The 19,117-nt window shown below is 31.4% G+C and overlaps 1 protein-coding gene across 1 annotated transcript in view; it reads left to right on the top strand.

Annotated features, from left to right (window-relative positions):
• Positions 1 to 3,564: 3,564 nt before the first annotated feature.
• The window catches only part of LOC134252848 (1-phosphatidylinositol 4,5-bisphosphate phosphodiesterase epsilon-1-like), a 130,338-nt gene continuing 114,785 nt past the window's right edge, over positions 3,565 to 19,117 (top strand). Inside the window, exon 1 of the mRNA XM_062735393.1 lies at positions 3,565 to 3,672. The gene's annotated coding sequence lies outside the window, so the exon portion shown is untranslated. The remainder of the gene's footprint in view (positions 3,673 to 19,117) is intronic.

Below are 19,117 nucleotides of genomic sequence, written 5' to 3'. Positions count from 1 at the left end.
CCACTGAATAGTTTTCGAGAAATCGCCTGCACAAAATTTTGTCAAAAAAAATAATAATAATAAGAATAATAAGAAACAGTAGAATCACTATAAGGTCTTCCGTGAAGACGGAAGACCTTAATAAGAATAACCAGAGCAAAGCTCGTTGCAAAGCAACGAGTAGGTCTTCCGTCCTGTTTGACCGGAGGTAGCTTTCATTTTTGACAAAAATGAGAAATAACGACCAAAAATGCTTTGAATCCTCTAAAGCTAAGTTAATTAATACAAAAACAAGCCATTTTTTGCTACTTCCGGTTTGACCGGAAGTAACGATGACACACGGAAAATTAATTTTTAAGCTCCCAGAGACATATGTTACCCAAAAACTTGTCAAGAACGGCAAAAATACGCGTTTTTCGACTACTTCCGGTTTGGCCGGAAGTGACGTCGTCGGACGTATTTTGATGACGCCAGTAAATTAAGCTTGACATTTTGAACAACTTTGCTTCTTTGACGTATTACAAATTCTCAATACTTTTTGAGATATAAAGGAAAAACTTTCGGCCCCTGTAGGCCCTTCATTTTAGGGGCCAGCCCTTTTTTGGAGATATCACTTGAAAGATCGTGTAATTCTACACTTTTTTGGTTTTACATGTTTTAACAAAATATTTCTAGGTAAAAAGTTAATGTAGAAAAGGTGTTAAAAATTTTGAAATTCTAAATAGGACTATTTTCGGGCCATAGCGAGCGTCGGCGCTTCGTACTTCCGGTAGTTGTAATATACAAAAGGCACTTCTCCAAAGATTGCTCTAGCATCCCTGAAAATTTCACACTTCTATCTTCAATGATTTTTGAGAACATTGCCGGACAATGTTACCCTCTAAAAGTGACAAAATCGCGGAAATCTCCGAACCGGAAGTGACGTCATCAAAACAAAAAAATATATACCTAGATTTTTTGAAGTTCTATCAGTCCTGAAAGTTTCATGAAAATCGATCAAGCCGTTTTCGAGAACTCGCGTGCACAAAATATGTAAGAAAAAAAATAATAAAAACTGTGGAAAAGAAACCTAAGAATAACAGAAAGGTCTTCCGCTGAAGACGGAAGACCTTAATAATAATAAGAAACAGAGTAAAAACAATATGTTCCCCAACTTCGTTTGGGGAACATAACAATATAGCAAATAGAAAACCACCAGTGCTTGATAGAAAGCGACGAAAACTATTTAGAGAACAGGAGGCGAGAAGATCTTTAGGCATATTGCAAATAGTAGATATGGATGAAGAACTTTATAGCAAATAGAAAGCCGAGAAAACTTTACAGCAAATGAAAGTGACAAAAAATCTTTATAAGTATTAGAAAAGCGACCGTACAATAGTGGATGTAGAAAGGAGAGAAAACTTATGAGGAAAATATCTGAAATTTTTTTCTTTCTCGGTTTAAACGCACATAAAGATTTAGAAAAGAACGTTTCTCCTCCTGAATTTTACAATATTTTCTAGTAACCCATTTAAAAAAAGAAATAAAGAATTCCAATTAATGAGATCAATTAGGAAGAATTTTTTATATGTCTTGACTTATAAGGATATTTAATCATTGTCTGGTTAGTTAATATAGAAACATTGTCTTCACACGAATACAGAAATGTCTTGTCTGACACCTCCGTCAGACCAGCAGATTAAAAACAATTTAATCAGTATTTTTAATAAACCCACCACAAAAAGAAGCACTTAAATTATTAAAAGTGGAATTAAGAATTTCAATTTAAATCATGAAGAAACTTTGGAATAATATATTTTTTTATTTGCTCATGGGATTTTAATGAATTAATTAATGTCTAGCTATATTTAAAATAAAAATTATATATTTGCTTCATAGAAATTAATAGAATTATCATGTCTGAAATTTTGGCTAGAAAAGAAAATTAAGAACAACATGCTTAAAAAATCTCATTTAAATCTTGTATGTTCAAAATTATACACGTAAATTAAACCAAGTCTCATAATCTTAAGAGAATATGATGAACTTAAGCATATCTCAAGCTGTTAAGAACCTACATCATTGGATATTCAGGACTGTTTAAATTCAGGACTATTATCCAATGAACGTAATACTATGTATTTTAATGTAACTATGAAGACTTGTAAGCATTAATTATGTAAGCATGCTACATCATTATTAATAATTTCATTAAATGATCTTTTATTAGAATTAAAACACTGCTCCACAATTATTGAAAATTGCTTTTTTTGGTCTTGATTATCGGTAGCTTATTGCGGAAGCTTCGGAGGATGTAATCATCCATAGAGTTAACATGATGTGAAAGCAAATATGAAACCAATGTCATTAATATCACATCTGTTAACATATGTAAATCAATTACTTTTAATCGAGGACTTTACAAAAATTGATTTCCGTTAACAAGGTCGAAAATCCACAGAGAGTTACTCCTGCGCATAATTTATAAATCCATAATACTATACGATAGAATTACCAATTACGGTATATAGTATGTTAAGTACATACCTCTGCTTTCGTAAAATTCTACTTCTTTAACTTCTAATCCTATAATATAGATTACTCTAACGTCTTTTTTATGCACAAATACGACTATCGTGTTTAAATAATTCTACTAGTACTACTTACTACATCCTCACAATGACAGGGATACTGAGTTAAGACATTGCCTCTGGACCCCTGGTATTGCAAGGATGTACTTACTGGTATTATTTTACTGATATATAACATGGACCACTGTTACTACAGACACTATTACTACTTCTTTTACTACGTCTAAAAGCTGTAGTTTTTAAGTATTTTCAAATTAAGTTATGTTTCTAGATCATTTTATTACGTGACATGGTTCATCTCTTTGATTATACATGTTGCAGCTGCGTTATGCGGGTCTCTTTTAAAAGTAGAATAATTACCTACAGTACCTGCATAGTGTTTTCTTATTCTTGCTGGATAAATGTATGTACATCTCTGACATAATACACTGAACACTCGCTTCAATTAAAATAGGAAACGTTCTGCAAAATGTATTTTATAATGCTGCATACATTTAATTTAACCCCAAGAAGCTCTCAAAAATGTTTGCGTTTCATCTGTTTCACATTGTCTTCATTTTTTAAATACATTACTTATTTGTTTTAAATATATACAATATTATTTGTTTTACAGCACACCAATCCATTTACCTCAAATATATTTCAGATACCACTATATTCCTTGATCCGTGACAGTTGATTGATAAATACTTTTATTTCTCACTAGATGACGGAGAATGATAGCAGAGAAGCTTTAATCTCTGATCGATTCTTTTCATAGAATCGTTTTTTTTTTAGATATTAATCAGGGGAAAATCCTTCTTTAAGGACAAAGTATCACATCAGTTTCTGTGTTGTGTAAATATACACAGAAGTTGCTGAAATCAAGTCACTCTGCTTCGTGATCTAGCGTCATACTTAACTCCTAGTCAATAAATTACGTCCATATTAACACACCTGTTACTTATGAGCGGTTGAGAATTAGTGAAATCAATGTGGTGTACTCTCGATTACTTTTATTTTTCAGATGATAGCGGAAATGAAATGAAATGATATTGTGAATTTCATATAATGACTCCAGTGTGATTTTTTCCCGACGTCGATCGGATAAATTTATTGGCAAAGGATTTTATGACATGTTCGGGTAAGTTTACTTTTTTTTACTAAGCAATTTAAAATTTCCATAATTTTGATGTAGAAAAGCCCCAAAAAATGTTTACATTCATGTATGTTTAAACTGTGTTTTTTGCACCAAGCGCGATGTTCCATGTTTCATTATTATTCCCTCGCAACTGAGTTGGAGAGAATATAGTGATGCGCCTGTTATTAACAAAACTGGGGTCTTGCACTTTTTAATTGAGATTCCTCGGATTGAAGTTCAAACTTTAAAAAAAAAAAAAAATCTGAAAAAGGTTGTAACGTTTGTTGTGCTTTGATATACATATTACACCAACTTTCGTGGAAGGTTCCAAAGAAGCAATAGAATACTTATTGGAGATAAGTTTCAGTGAAATGTCAACATTATTTTAGGGACATCTAAAATGATTGGCACGCTAAGACTTGTTTAAACCTAAAAGTACTCACTCTTCTTCATTTATACCCACTGAGTTTCTCCACATGACCTGAGATATACAATATTAACGACCTTTTAATGTATGATCTTGAATTGCCTTGCTTCGCATTTACATTATAAGAACAACCTACTCCAGTTTGATATAAACAAACGGGACGGGATTTCAATTCTACTTCTTATTAATCATTAGCCTTGACCTTTGACTGAATCAAAACAGATACTAGAATTAATAACCAAAAAGATCCCAAAGTTCGCATCCACCTTTACAAAAAGATGGATCTGATCTAAATAGGACGAACACACAGACAGATAACCATATAAAACTAAAATTCTTTATCTCAATTTTACTCTTCGTCCCTCTCATACACATAGGACCTTTGGTGTAACTGTTATATATATCTAAAAGCAAATAACATAATTTATACATCAAGCTACATTTTTGATTGATATCGTGAATTGAAATGATATGAAATACAGTTTCACTTCAATTCACCTATAATTTATTCTAGCGGAACTCAACATTTCTAGTACTATCAGATTGAATTGAAATTCACAAACTGATATATGTTTAATGACAAATGTTCGACTGAGTTTAATTAAACTCAAGTAAAAGTGATTCACTTCTACCTCTGATCTCACAAACTTTCGTTAATTTGAAATGAATTTCTTTTACTTTTGTTTATATTTGTTTATCCCCCATTCCTTTAACCTTGTGTCCCTCAATGACTCAGTTTTGTCCAATATGTAATTTTCATGGTGATAATTGGGACAATACAGAATTATCTGAAGGTAATGGAGCAATGTAGCCGTTGCTTTTTACATATAATATGATTCACCTGTGCTAAGGTCTATGTACAGATTATGTACGGTTATCCATCACGATGAATTCTCTTATTATAGACTGTAAATTAATAGCCATTGATACATAAAGGTCATTGTACATCTTGTTTTTCAGTACAATGTATTATTTTTAGACGATCTGGAATCAGTTATACAAAACGTTGTTTGTCCACTTGGACAGAGGCGTAAGCCCTCTTTATAAATTCAATAAAAATTTAAATGAATAATTTGATGATATATTTCTTTGAAATTTTCCTCAATGTGGCATATAGCTGTAGTACTTTGTTTTCTTGGGCAGTGGAGGAGGTTTTGGTTCCTGAAACACTGCAAAATTAAATACCCTCTATTTAATATCATGTGTAGATTTCCAGCTGTTTTCTATTTGAAAAGAGGTCATTCTGTCACGACTCTTTAAAATTATGATGGAAATGCTTCCCATATTTCAATCCTAGTAGACAAAATTTAATATTTGAAATATCGGTATGCTGAAGATATTATCTAAGCTCCAAAGTTCATACAAATTGAGAGCTGAGTAAACAAGATCAGAAGTGGAATCAGGTACCATAGAGGAATAACTATCTCCTGTCAACCAGTTTCACCGCTATGATCGGGAAAACAGAAAAAATGTGGACAATTCAGTGTGTAAATAATAGTCTAACATTTGTTATAAAAAATTGTAAGCATTTAACTTAATGATAGATTTAACAAAGTCATTGTATCGACGATAAAATTATTAAAATGATGACTTCATATCGTTTTTTTTTTCAATTTGTTTCTCAATAGCTAGCCTCGTTTAAAAAAAAAAAGTTGTTCGCATGTACAGCTTGCTCTCGTGTATCGAAATCAACTAAAACACCCTTAATGCAGAATGATGGTAAGGGTATATTACTACACAGGGTTGAAAATACACAAATTAAGGTTCATCACATTTATCATAGTTTTGTTGTTAAATTACCATTATTGTCGTTTTCTAGATAAATATCCAGACATGAAACAGATGTATCTGATTCTGTGATATCTTTTGTGTTGCATTTAAATAAATTTAAATAGATATAATGATAAGGAATGACTGACTGGTTTGTTTGGTATACAAGCATACCACAACGTCCTTCATTATCTCTTGATACTAGTAACTCTTCCTTCCCACTCCATATTTCACGAAAACCTTGACCATTGGGTCAAGTTTACCTTTTGGAATCGATACCACTATCTTTGGGGATGAAGTTCTTACAAGTTTAAATTTTTTTCTGCTATATGCAATACATTAACACGGAAAAACTTTGAATCAGGTCATGATAAATGATCTATAGTCATATGGGAATTTTGGGTTAGTGATTTAATTATTTTTTTCTTCTTTGATAGTTAAAACTAAGTGATTATTATATAAATACTTTATTTTCAGTGCCTTTGAAGTTTTGGACTGTGAAGTTTTAATAAAAGTCTTTCTTTCAAATTATTAACTTTCAGATCTACCTTGATGTGCATTTATACGATCACCATCGTGATTGTTATACTTATATCATAAGAATACATATTTTAACATGCAATATAAATAAAGTATATGCATTTAAAATGTTTACATATGGAACGATAATCAAGCCCAAAAGTTTATTGAAACGACAAATTGAAAAAAGAGCAAACACTTACCTCTAAAACACAAGGGGCTGGATCAGATGCCATTGGAGAGTAAGCATCCATGCCATTTGCTCCTTGTCATTTTAGGGAAACTGGAAAATTGTGTTGTTTGTTTTATTTGTTGTTGTTAATCCTTGTTTCCAAATTTTAACTTTATTCCCTTAGGAAAATTTTTCTTTTATTAATTTTATTCATATGGAGAAAACACCATCACATGCCGGTGGCACACTCGTGTTATGTACTTTTTGCAAATTTATATCTTTATTTGGGACTATATTTGTGTGTTTGTTTTGCCAATGAGAATTTTCTGGAGATTAATATTTTTCATTTATACAAAACGAGGCCACTTTTCCTAAGGATTTAAAATTAAATTTGTGAGAGTGCAACAATTACTGCGAAAAATTTGAAATTTCAATATCTTTTAAACGAGATTTTTATCGTGTTTAAAATATATAAGTTTTATACTTCAAATCTGTGTCTGGTTTTATTGACCGATTCAAATGACCATGTCCCACAGAATTCATTGTGTAAATAATACCTTTGACAATTTGTATGAATAATGTCAGACAGCATTCTACTTAATGACATATTTTTGCAGACAAAGTCTCTAACACCATTGACTTTGCGAAATAATGTCTTTTAAAGAGTTTGTTGATAGTTTTTTCATAAATAGAGCATGCTCTTGTGTTTTGAATCAACTGGGGAACATAACTTAATGTGCAGCTGATATAGGTACATAAAATGGGAAAATGGGAAGTTGACGATAGAGACTTTGAAGTCATCACATTTATTATAAATTTTTATAGTTAGTATGCAATAAATATCTTTTTTTTTAAAGAAAAATATCCAAATATTAAGCAGATGTGTCAGACTATGGTATCTTTTTTTTCAAGCTCAAAGGGATATATTTATATCGATCAACTTAGAATTAAAAGGAATATTATTTATTGATATGTCATATGTATAAATACTGAATTGAAGGCCACAGCAAGGTAAAGCTTTTTATATTTAGAAAAGTTTAAGGGTTTTTAATTTTATAAACCATTTAAACTTAATTGTGTTTGATTACTACATAAAAGGCCAGAGTTTTCCTGTTATTTTCTCCTCTGTCATACAACATAATTCCCACTGGAGTTTTTGAACTTTTTAAAAAAGTTTTTAAAATACCTATGAAACTCATCTTCTTAGGTCAAGGGTTTCTGATCCGCTCCGATCCACATAATGTTTATATGGAGCGGGACGGATCGGAATCCCTTGAGTTGGGAAGATGATGAAACTAAGTCCCCTTGAAATTTGAATGCACTCCAAAGTTTGGTCAAAGAAAGTACAAGCCAATGCTATTAATAAGAGAAATTTGAGTATGGACTTTTCAATCTTTTATATCTTTAAATATCTTGATACTTGATATCAAATACCAGTTATTTCTTCTTCCGATGAATACGACATGACAGGCTGGGGATGAGAGGACATAGTTACAATGAATGGAACAATCACTTTTTTCCTACTATCAGTGTACATACAATGTAAGAGGCTCCAATAAACAACATAATACCAAACGGAGTTTGAGCTGAAATTGCTATATCTACTAAAGCGTAAAAGATATGTTTCAAGCATACAAATTAACGATTCTTAAATTGAAAAAAATTGTAAATTTTTGCTTAATACTATGTAGAGAAATTGTTTTTATTTATAGCAATACGAGCTGCATTTTTGATTCTAATTTGCTGTTAAAACTTGCTATTTTTATAAAGTATGTAATTTGATCCTTTATGAACAATGAGACTGGAATGAAGTATTAATTTTTCGTTGAAGAAGAAAGTATAGTATAATATAAGAAATTAATATTGCAATGGACCACAATAATGTAATTTTTCTTCATTCATATATAAAAATAGCTCTTTTATTGCAAATATGAACAACAGAAGTTTAAAAATGTTCTTTTTTTCTGTCGTTGAAACAGTTAATTTCAATATAGCATTGAAAATTTCAGCCATTAAAGTTGCAGCTCATATTGTTTAAAAAAACAAGCAAAACGAAAAAGGATTTACATTTGAATTAATGTTAAAAACAAAATGTTATATTTTGTTTTTTTGTCATAAGCTTATCACACTGAAAGTTTATCAATAATGCTCTTAATAAAAAGTTTGCAAGATCAATACCATAAATAAATACCAGTTTTACATGAAATTGGATATATAGTTAAGCAAAATACTTACATAAAATGATGATGTTCTTCTCTCGTACTGAAATTCAAAGAACTTTACCCATTTTTTTGTTAGAATTATTTCTACAGTTTGGTTTCAAAAGATGAAACATGTTCAGCCTTTTGAATAAATATAAAACATATCTCGTGATAGGTCAAACCACTGTAAAACATCCCGATGCTACACACAAGTTCCCTGTCCATGTAATTATTAAGGGAATGTTCTTCCTTGACAATATCTAATGTAGATTCCTAATTATACGCGAGGAATTAATTATCGCGTAATTTCGCGGGAAGCATCACTCGCGAAATATTTCTCGCTTGTTTTTTTATGGTGCTGAAATCAATGTTAATTCTGTTGATCAACCGTCCATTAGCTAATTATTATTCACGCGATTTGACGTGAAAGAACCGTTTCGCGATAATAAGTTCTCGCGAAAAATAAGGAATCCACTGTATTTAGTCTTTGGAGACCCAATTTTCCAACAAACTTTTGTTGCAATGTTTAAAAATCGACCTATTTTATATTCTTAGGTAGCAGAACCTGTTCAAAAAAGAATCTTGCTGACACCTTCATGACCTTTATGACATTTAGGTTTATCTAATGATGTTTTATCAATTTCCAATAATTACAATTATTACAATTTTTATGTCAACTCTATATGTTCTAAAGAACCTGTTATATGAAGAAATCATTTAGTCATCCATTTTTTGTTCACATTTGTATGTTTTTCTAACTTAAGACAAATACCAACTTAACTATACAATTGACGTTAACTTTGCCTTGATGAATTAGTAATATTTCACTATCATCTTATGTCTATACATGCATGGTGTTAATCTCTCCCAGCTGATCAGGTTTGCAAGAGCATGTCCTTTAAAACGAGACATGCTTCTAAATTATAGGTTGTAACATTCTTGTTTAAAATCATTATTTCGCTAATTTTTTATATAATAGTATACAATAACTTTGCCTGTAAATACAAACGTATTATACCAGTTGTTATGCCATAATTTGAAATGAATTTTGTTTAACGAATTATCCGTTTAACCGACCATTAGAGGGCTCGCAGCTGATTGACCGGTTAACAGAGGATACTTACTCCTCCTTTGCACCTGATCTCATTTCTGGTGTTTTCAGAAGCCCGTGTTTATTTATACTTTAAGAAGTTTAAAGCAATTTGGTGGATGTTAATATTGGAACTGGTGTTACTCTTCCTTATTCATTTTTTAAGTTGAATCTTTATATAGCATTAATTATCCTTATAACTCAGTGATTTTTTACATGATGGGAATATGTTGTAGAGTTTTTGGTATTCAATAAAAAGTTATTTTCCCCGATCTTTGAAAAAAAAATATGTCTAATTTATATCTTTTAATAAAAAAAAACATATTGTAACAGTGCAGTCAAGTACTTCCTTTGGCTGAATACTCCGACAAATGATGAGTTAATGAGTTAAATCATGCATTTATATAATATCGGACACTCGACTAAGGGCTCAGAATATAAAGATTCAAAAATCTATTACTTGTCTTCACTTTGAATTTTTGAAAATTATAGTCTAATTTCATCTTCTACACTTTTAACTTGTTTTGCGATATCGTCATTCTGGGAAAAATAAATCTCTCCAGACAATTACTTTTCATATCTTTTATCAACAGTCTCCATTTTTTCTGGTCTTTCGGCGCTATTTTTAATTATGATATTGTTTCTTCTGACACTCAACGAGGATAAAAATCCTAATAAGATTATCTAATGGCATCCATTAGCTGAAAACCCAGGTCCTCCGTACAAATTTTTTTCTTCAAATGTCCTTGAGGAAACATCACCTATATAATGTAATTGACTTTATGTTCTTGTTTTACATAGTTAATTAAATTCAACTGATGTAAGATAATTACATTTTGTTTCTCTTTGTATTCTTCAAGGTTGTTTACTCGTATTTTCAAATCACAGGATCGGAAAATGAGATTAAAAGGCATACCAAAATCGGACAAATCCACGCTACACTCATTGCAAACACATTTTTTGAATCATGACCTATTTGTAACTCTTTCTATAAATGTAGCAAGAAATATTCCTCTGTCAAAAATAAAAGAAGCAACTATCAAGTGCACAACTAACATGTTTAAAAACTGTTTTTCAAAATGTATATGTAACAGTGTTCTTTGAAAAAAATACTGTAGAAAAGCTTTGTACTTGGCTTGTACTTTAGCAAATGTATTACTACAAAACATATATTAAACATTGTTTTAAATATTTTATATAGACATTGGCACACAGGTTATTTGATCTTAGACTAAAGTTCAAACTAATATTTAAAAACTTTTTTCAAAATGTAGGTGTCAAAAAATTTTTGAAAGATCACGTGAAATCCTCAATTAGCTATTGGCAAATAGAAAACGTAAATAACCATATCATCTCCTTTAATTAGCAGGACTTCACTCTACTCCTTACAAGCTCAAATTATTCCTTTTAAGCTTGGTACTCGTGGACATAAATGTGGTGCAGGAAATCCTTATAGCCCTTTGATTACCTCTCCAGAGGAGAACAGATTTATAATCAAAACCATCGCTAATAAATTTCCTAATTCCTTCCTCAATTTTTTGCTTTTCAAGAATTCATATTTCAGGATATTCCGAGTCTCAAAAACTTCGAAGATGTTTTTACTTACCTTGTCATTGATTTAAGATTATTTTGTAAGGTACTCTATGTAGTTTTTTTATTTTTTTAAATAAGGACATTCAACAATCTGCCCGAATTCCCATGAGTAGTATTGAATACCAACTACACCTGTTTCTAGCTGACCTTTTTTGAATGAAGTAGAATTTATTTTAAAAATCTACATTAGAAGAAAATAAAACACTTACTGTGGGCTTCAACTCGACATTAAGATATATCGAGGGTGTATTTTCAATTAACACTTTTACTTCCATTCAAATGATGACTTGATAAAACCCAGTGAACTTGAAATAAAATATACTACAGATTCTGACACGTGTTTTATACCTAAATATTTTACTACAAAAAAAGTTAATAAAACTTTATTATAAATACATGTATAATGACAAAAATTTTCATCATCAACTTCCCTTACTTATGAACATATAGCAATATGCCCTTTACACCTCATATCGGTTTAAATTCATTCGACATACAAGAACAGGTTCTACATACGAACAATTTCTAATTCGAGGCATTGAAAACAAGTTAATGGAACAAGAATAATGACAGATTTGTTATAATCATCCTCTTGCAAGTTTCTTTGCAAGTTTCTTGGTAGATAAACTGACCTTGTCAGCAAATACCCCGCGCAATCTAAGTGGAATGCTGATTGAGGTTTTTCATATTCATTGTTAGGTCATTATCTAAACACTGAATTGTCTACGGATTTTTATTATGTGTGATATCCTCATCGTGACAAGGAGCACATGATGTATGTGACCGTTTGACAGGTGATACTTTCTCCCCCATGGCATTTTATCCATCTCTAACGTTTCAGATGTTTGCTTTGTTCTCTATCTGGATTGTTTTAATAAAATTTGAGCTTGATTACTGTACGGTATCTCCATATTTCATTTTGCCATCAGGATTTGGTTCAAAATTAAGGAGGGGGTTGAGAGAGAGAGAGAGAGAGAGAGAGAGAGAGTCTTTAAATTTGGGGATTTATTTTTATATAAAGTAAATATTAGGAATAATTGATAGCCTTGAATCTTATATGACAAATAGGTAGTAGCTAATATATAATTAGGTGATTTAATTGTAGGGATATAAATATTCTTTTATTCTTGCCTTCGATTCAAAATATCAATATATCGATCCCTTTAAGTTTTAGCGCATCATTGCAATGTTATTCAGTTCTCCACAAGGAAAGAGAGACAATTCTTTCTATATCAAAAATATTTCTTTGTTTCGTTTTTTGCTAATTTGAAAATGAATTATTTTTTTTTTCACTAAAAATGGTAGAAGGACAATCCAAATTCACTCATAAAATACAACTTAATACTGGTAAAAATCAGTGATATTTAATTGAATGAATAAAAAATCAATACGATTCAAAGTCTTTGATGGGTATGAGTTGCTTTTCTTTTATTGTAAATAATTTTTCCTGGATTCGCGACTTTTGAGTGAAAATCAGATAACAAAATTCCATACAAAACTACAATTGCATTCTATTCCTCTTTTATCTTTTTTATTTCCTTTTGTCGTCTATCGATCTTTCCTGAATAATTTTCATTTTGCTCTCTTCTTTCTTTCTTGTTTATGTCAAGTCAATAAACATTTGTAAATTAGGTTTTTGTGGTGAAAAGTCGATTCAAATAATACCTAATGAATAAATGATAGGGATATGATTTTAACATGTAAAGAGGATAAATTCGACCCAAAAAATGTTACTTTCACCAACTTTGGCGATGCTTGTGGAGTTCAACGGACGAGGATGGAATTTTTTTGTCCCCACTCACACACAATGAATTATTAATTCTATTTTATTACGTAAGTTTTATTTAACCAAAGGTAATATCAAATGTCACGAAAAACCGAACATATTTTCTTTTTAAATTTTACGTGAAAACTAACTCCAGATTCAAACCATGATTTAGATTAATTAAAGAATTTTTCTCGTCCATAGTCTGAATCTTCCTTTTTATCGGTTTTTGTTGTTGTTTTGTTATTTACTAAATTAGGCAAATAACAAGGACTAATCAAGCTTAAAAGTCTATTGAAACACACAAAGAATTTGAGGCGGATCAAACACGAATCCGCAAAAACATAAGAGGTGGGATGGGATGCCATGGAGGAATGACCATCTCCTGTCGACCGAACACACCTGTGTTCTTTGTCACAAATATACAAAGAAAGAAATCTTTAGACGATTCAGTGTGTTGATAATGGCCTTAGCAATTGTATTAGCATTAGACGGTATGATAGATTGTAACTGCTCATAGCTTGCCTCGTTCTAGAAACTGTTCATATGTAAAACATACCCTTGCCTATCGAATGAGCATGAATACATGAATTTCATGTGCAAGCCATTTGTTACATGTGTATATTGCTAAATAAATGAGGAAACGTGACATTATAAAATTGAAGTAATCAAGTTTATCATTACGTTTTGTTGTTAGGTTACCATTCATATCTTTTTCTAGTGATATATTGAAACATGGAACAATTGGGTCTAACTGTGGTATGTTTTATTTGTTCCCTGAGATAAACCGAGTCGATATATGATTGGAAGTACTTATTCCTAACTGATAATACGTCAGGGCATAGCCAAATGTCAGGTTGAAGACAACAGCAATTTTTTTCTTCTTCTTTCTTTTTAATGTTAATATTAATACAAAATAAGTTTGCTAATTTTTTTTAAATGTGAGTGACAATGAACTTGCTTTGTTCTTTAAAATCATAAGGTTGTGAGTGATGAAGAAATTTCAAAGAAAGTCTCTCAGACAAATTATCCTCATGACTATTATAGAGGTCATTTGCAATGCTATGAACTGTACCTGGTTTGCTTCTTTGAGATCATGGTGAGACAGGACGATAATTTCGGACCGTTCATGGCATTTCTCACCCGTCATCCTCGGTATATGCTTAATACCAAGCTTGTCCATCAAGGAACTTATTTTTATCGAAGTTGTATGACTTAGATACATAGCGATCACAGGCCTGTACATCTTTCTTATATAAAAGAAATGTAGCAAAGCACTGCATTGTACATTCGTTCAGTTGTTTCCAAGCATAAAGTTGGAAAGTCCTTAGTATGGAGATTCAACGCCGTCAAATTTTGTCAATTGGATTATAACTACATGTACATGAAGCTTGAAGGGGTTACCGTAATAAATTTTCTTTGCATGTGTCAGTGCTTCCTTATACATGTATCTTTCAAACTGCGCATCCGACACTGTTTTGTGGAGTATATGGGATACCACTATGAAAAAATGAAACATATGGAAATAATGGACAGTATTCCAGATCAAAAGTCCATAAAACAATATAAAATAGGACCTCCAAAACATCAGAGGTGGGTTGAGGTACCATGGAGGAGTGAGCATCCCTGCAGACCGGTCACAACCGCCGTGTGCTCCTTGTCATGATCGGGAAATAGATAAATAATGGACTAACAATTAGTATGAAAAACGTCAGTCAGCATTTGACTCAATGATAAATTGTATTTGCTGACAAGGTCATTGTATCGACCATAAATGACGAATCTGTTTATTGGTTGTCACACAGTATATCGTACCTCTGATGCATACATGTTAATTGTTGAATATTTGTATATTTTACAATTATTGCTGTATTTTTAGGTCAACGCCATGATATTGCCTCCTGATGAGCACAATATTAACTCAAGAATGAGGAAAGAGGTGAATATTGTACTTCAAAGGTCGCTACATCATCGTATTGACTGAAAAAAACACACATAATAATTGTTTTATAATTACGTAATTCAATAATTAAATGACACAAACTCATTATGCAGATTATGCCATCTTAATTGTTCACATTCGCAGAAGTCCGAACCAAATTCAAATAGGAAAACAGGGTTGAAAAATCAATACCAGTTTATTAAGGATTTTTTAAAAATCGACTTTAATTGCTATGAAAAAAACTAAATAATGTTTGAGAGCAGGGATGGGGCTTATCCGAGAAAACATTTGAAACCCCATGTAAAGAGTATTCTCTTTGGATTTTGTTTTCCGGCTAGGGGTGAGGGATTGAAGTTCCTAAGTGTGGTCTAGCCTTTCAATAAGTATTTTAGTTTAAATGAAAAGTAAACATTAACCTTTAGAAAAAGATTTTTGGAGGTGAGAGGTTTCCCATGCACCCCCTTCATCACCACCTCCACTCCTAATTTTATATTCCCTAATGCTATGTTCACCTGGGTGGAAATGAAAAGGAAAAATCAATTTTGGAAAACAAAAAGTATTTCTATCAATTTTGAATTTCCCGGTCTATTTTTAGACTAATGTAGAGGAAATATATTCTTATATTCACCTGGAAGGTCACGTGCAATTAGAAAGATAGGAAGTACCCGGTAATTTATCATATAATAACAATTATCTACACATATTATGGCCAGATATTGTCGCTCGCGTGGCGCAGCGGTTGGAGCTTTTGCTCTAGAGACATAGAGTAAAAAGTCGTTGCAGGTTCGAATCTAACTGCAGAACATGGAGGCCGTTCCTTCAGATTAGACTTTATAAAGCGAGTTCCCATGTCACAAAAGGAACTGGTACGAAAAATATCCCTCACTTCTCACTGTTCAAAAATGCCAAGTACTTTTTAATTTTTAGCCCTTCACCGACAAGGGCGGCGTCTCAATATGAGTGAAGAATTCTGAAAGAGGCTTCCAGAGAACACGCCGAATCATAGGTTGACGTGCACTTTTTATTCAATATTTTTAATTTTGTTATATATTTAGGATAAGTAAATGTTACCTTGTACGAATAATTAAGTGCTTTTAATTTTCCCGCAATCCCATTTTTGTTATATCTTTATCATATGAATTGGATTTCCCACGGCCAAAGTCGTACCTTATCATAACCAATTGCGCATAATATCGACTGTTGATTTAGTCTTGATCTAGATGTCATCCTCTGGCAATGAATTACAGACCTAATCATGATTTTCCTATCCCAAACGGATCTTGTAGATAGATTTATATTCTTGTACTGTGGGTGATCCAATTCTACCCTCGATCATTATGCAAAATGCTGTTCTTAATCCAATTTTCAGGAAATGAGGAGTTTGTAAAGCATTTGTGCAATTATTGTTTCGTATAGATTTTGACAAGTGTTCAACTTCCAACATGATTAGTGTATGGTTAATTTACAAAGTATTTTAGCTAAAGACATTTAAAGATACAAGTACCATTAGACTTTTTGGTAGTTGTCAGACTTCTTGAGAAGTTTGATAGATATTCAATAAATAAAAGGACCCTACGTATTATGGATGTCAGTGTGATATAGTATTTTTTGTTGGTTTGTAAAAATATTTTGGAAGAACAGGAACATATATTGACCTTTTCTGACTTTGGTGGTGAAATGAACCAGATTCTGGATCCATGCATTTATTGGGGATGTTAAGGACACAAGTTTAATATCAGATATGTAAAATGATATATCTGTGATTTAAAAGTATTATAAGATATGAAATATAAATCAATAAAATACATGTACCATATATCTACTCTGCAAAATTACCTGTAAGTGATCATATCTGTATACAAGATACTTGCTAGATAGCAGAATCGAAGGAAAACACTTTATTAAAACCAAGGTCTTACATGTATATATTTATTTTTATATTTGCTAGTTAAGAAGACGGTAAATAACATATCCATGTATTTGAGCAGACATATATATCTACATCTCCTTGCAATGAATGCTGTCTCCTTTGTTATGAGAACCATAGTCTTTCAACAGCCAGTAAACACCGCCAAGCAAGCGTTTTGAAAAATGGCTTTTCCATCTACGAAATATACCATAACAGTCAAGTATTAAGATAACGATACATACATACTTATGTGTTTGGGGTTTTTTGCAACATTTATCCTAAACTCACGACCAAAATAAGCATTTTAGTGTTAAAAATTTAATATAGATACAGGATTGTTGCTTGACCGAGAGTCCCATGATTGACAGATATTTCAGTGACATTGTAAATTGATTCAATTTATATCGTTGAGTTTTGAATGATATGTAGGATTGATCATGTGACCATCCTCTTTCTAAAGCCCTATATATTTTATTTGAAAATAGATTTTTAAAAATAGTTACTAGACATAAAATTGTAAAGGAATGTTAATAAGAATCAGAACATTGAAGAAGAACGGCTAAATAATGCACAATATAATATACTGTACAGAAAAGATAAGAAGAACTGTTCGTATGTTTCGATCAATATGAGAGTAAAAATGGTTCAATAAGTAAAAATAACTTGGAAGAGAAAAGGAAATTTAATGAAGAACCGAAGGAAAAGAGGAAAGAAGACAGATAATGAATGGATTGAAGAAATATAGTTTCCTGAGGCACAGGCCTATGTCGTAGGTCTTGAATACATAGCTAAATAATATGTGTGATTTTCTCAATGATGTTTTAATATATGTTTGCGAATTTGTGCGTTATTATTAAGCCTCTTGACTCCCAAAGTCCCAGTTCTGCAATCAACTCTTGCAAACAAGGCCGCTGTTTGGTAAAAGTGTTCAAACAAAACGTGTGATAACATTTAACTCTTGACATAAAATGTGAATCTGATGTAAATTTTATAGGAAGAAGTAAATGAATTTGCGTTCGAAATAAACAAGTTTCCTTTGACAAATGATTAAATGCACTGTTACCATTATTTAGAATTTTCAGACAAGCAAGTGTTTCTAGGACATTTCACGAAAGAAATTCTGCAAGTTAAGCAAAATGACTGTGTGTGCAAAGTATAAATTAAAAAAAATAGCATTTCTTTACTTGTTACTTGTTAAAAAGTTGTTCTTGTTAGCCATAAAATGCTGTCATTGTTCGGTTGAACGGTAAAGTAATTCTAACCTTGCAGTTTAAAACTTGGGGTTTACTGCGATCGTTGTAAATGTTATATCCTGTTTTACATTTTATTATTTTAACAGTATATTTAAAAGCAAGCTCTTGCAGTATCCAAAACAACGATCAAGAAACAGAACTTTTTTTATATTCATTAAATTCTCCAAATCATTAGCAAAAGAGCAACTCTGGTTTATTCATAAGAAGTGTTAGTAAAAATAATTGTAGATGAACTGATATTTTGTGTTAGAGCTAATGATTGCTAATTTCACCTAATTCTCATGAAAAAAATTGTTCTGATCCTCCCTTAATTAAAGAACATGTTACAATTAAGGAATATCATTTGTAATGTACATGTAATTAAGTTTTTTTTCAGGATAGCACAGAAAAGTTCCTTCAAACTAAGATTTTCCCAAGAAAATTTTGTTGAAGTATTAATGAATCTTAATCATAGTCGTTTCTGTTGACTCGTCAGAAAAATTGTAAAATTTATCATTTTGTAGAGCAACTCGTTATACAAACCTTGCTGGTAATTATTCAAATTAAGCTATCAGAAAGAAACTTATTATGCAAAAATTCAAAGCGCTTAGAGCTTGTACAGGTCTTGACAATGTCTATTGATTTCCAATGTATCTATATATCTTAAGTGGGAAAGTCAGTAGTATTACTGATTTATGATAGTGATACAACAAGGTACAAAATGATATTAAGTCACATATATACATTAAAGATGGTTATGAAAATATATATATATGCAATGCACAGGCTTATTGACATTTCGACAACTGTATTTGTTTAAAATGAAAA

Source organism: Saccostrea cucullata, unplaced genomic scaffold (genome assembly GCF_032062105.1).
Source record: "Saccostrea cucullata isolate Sc308-1 unplaced genomic scaffold, CSIRO_AGI_Scuc_v1 ctg142, whole genome shotgun sequence".
Taxonomy (NCBI): Eukaryota; Metazoa; Mollusca; class Bivalvia; order Ostreida; family Ostreidae; genus Saccostrea; species Saccostrea cuccullata.
This window is presented reverse-complemented; position numbering and strand designations above follow the sequence as displayed.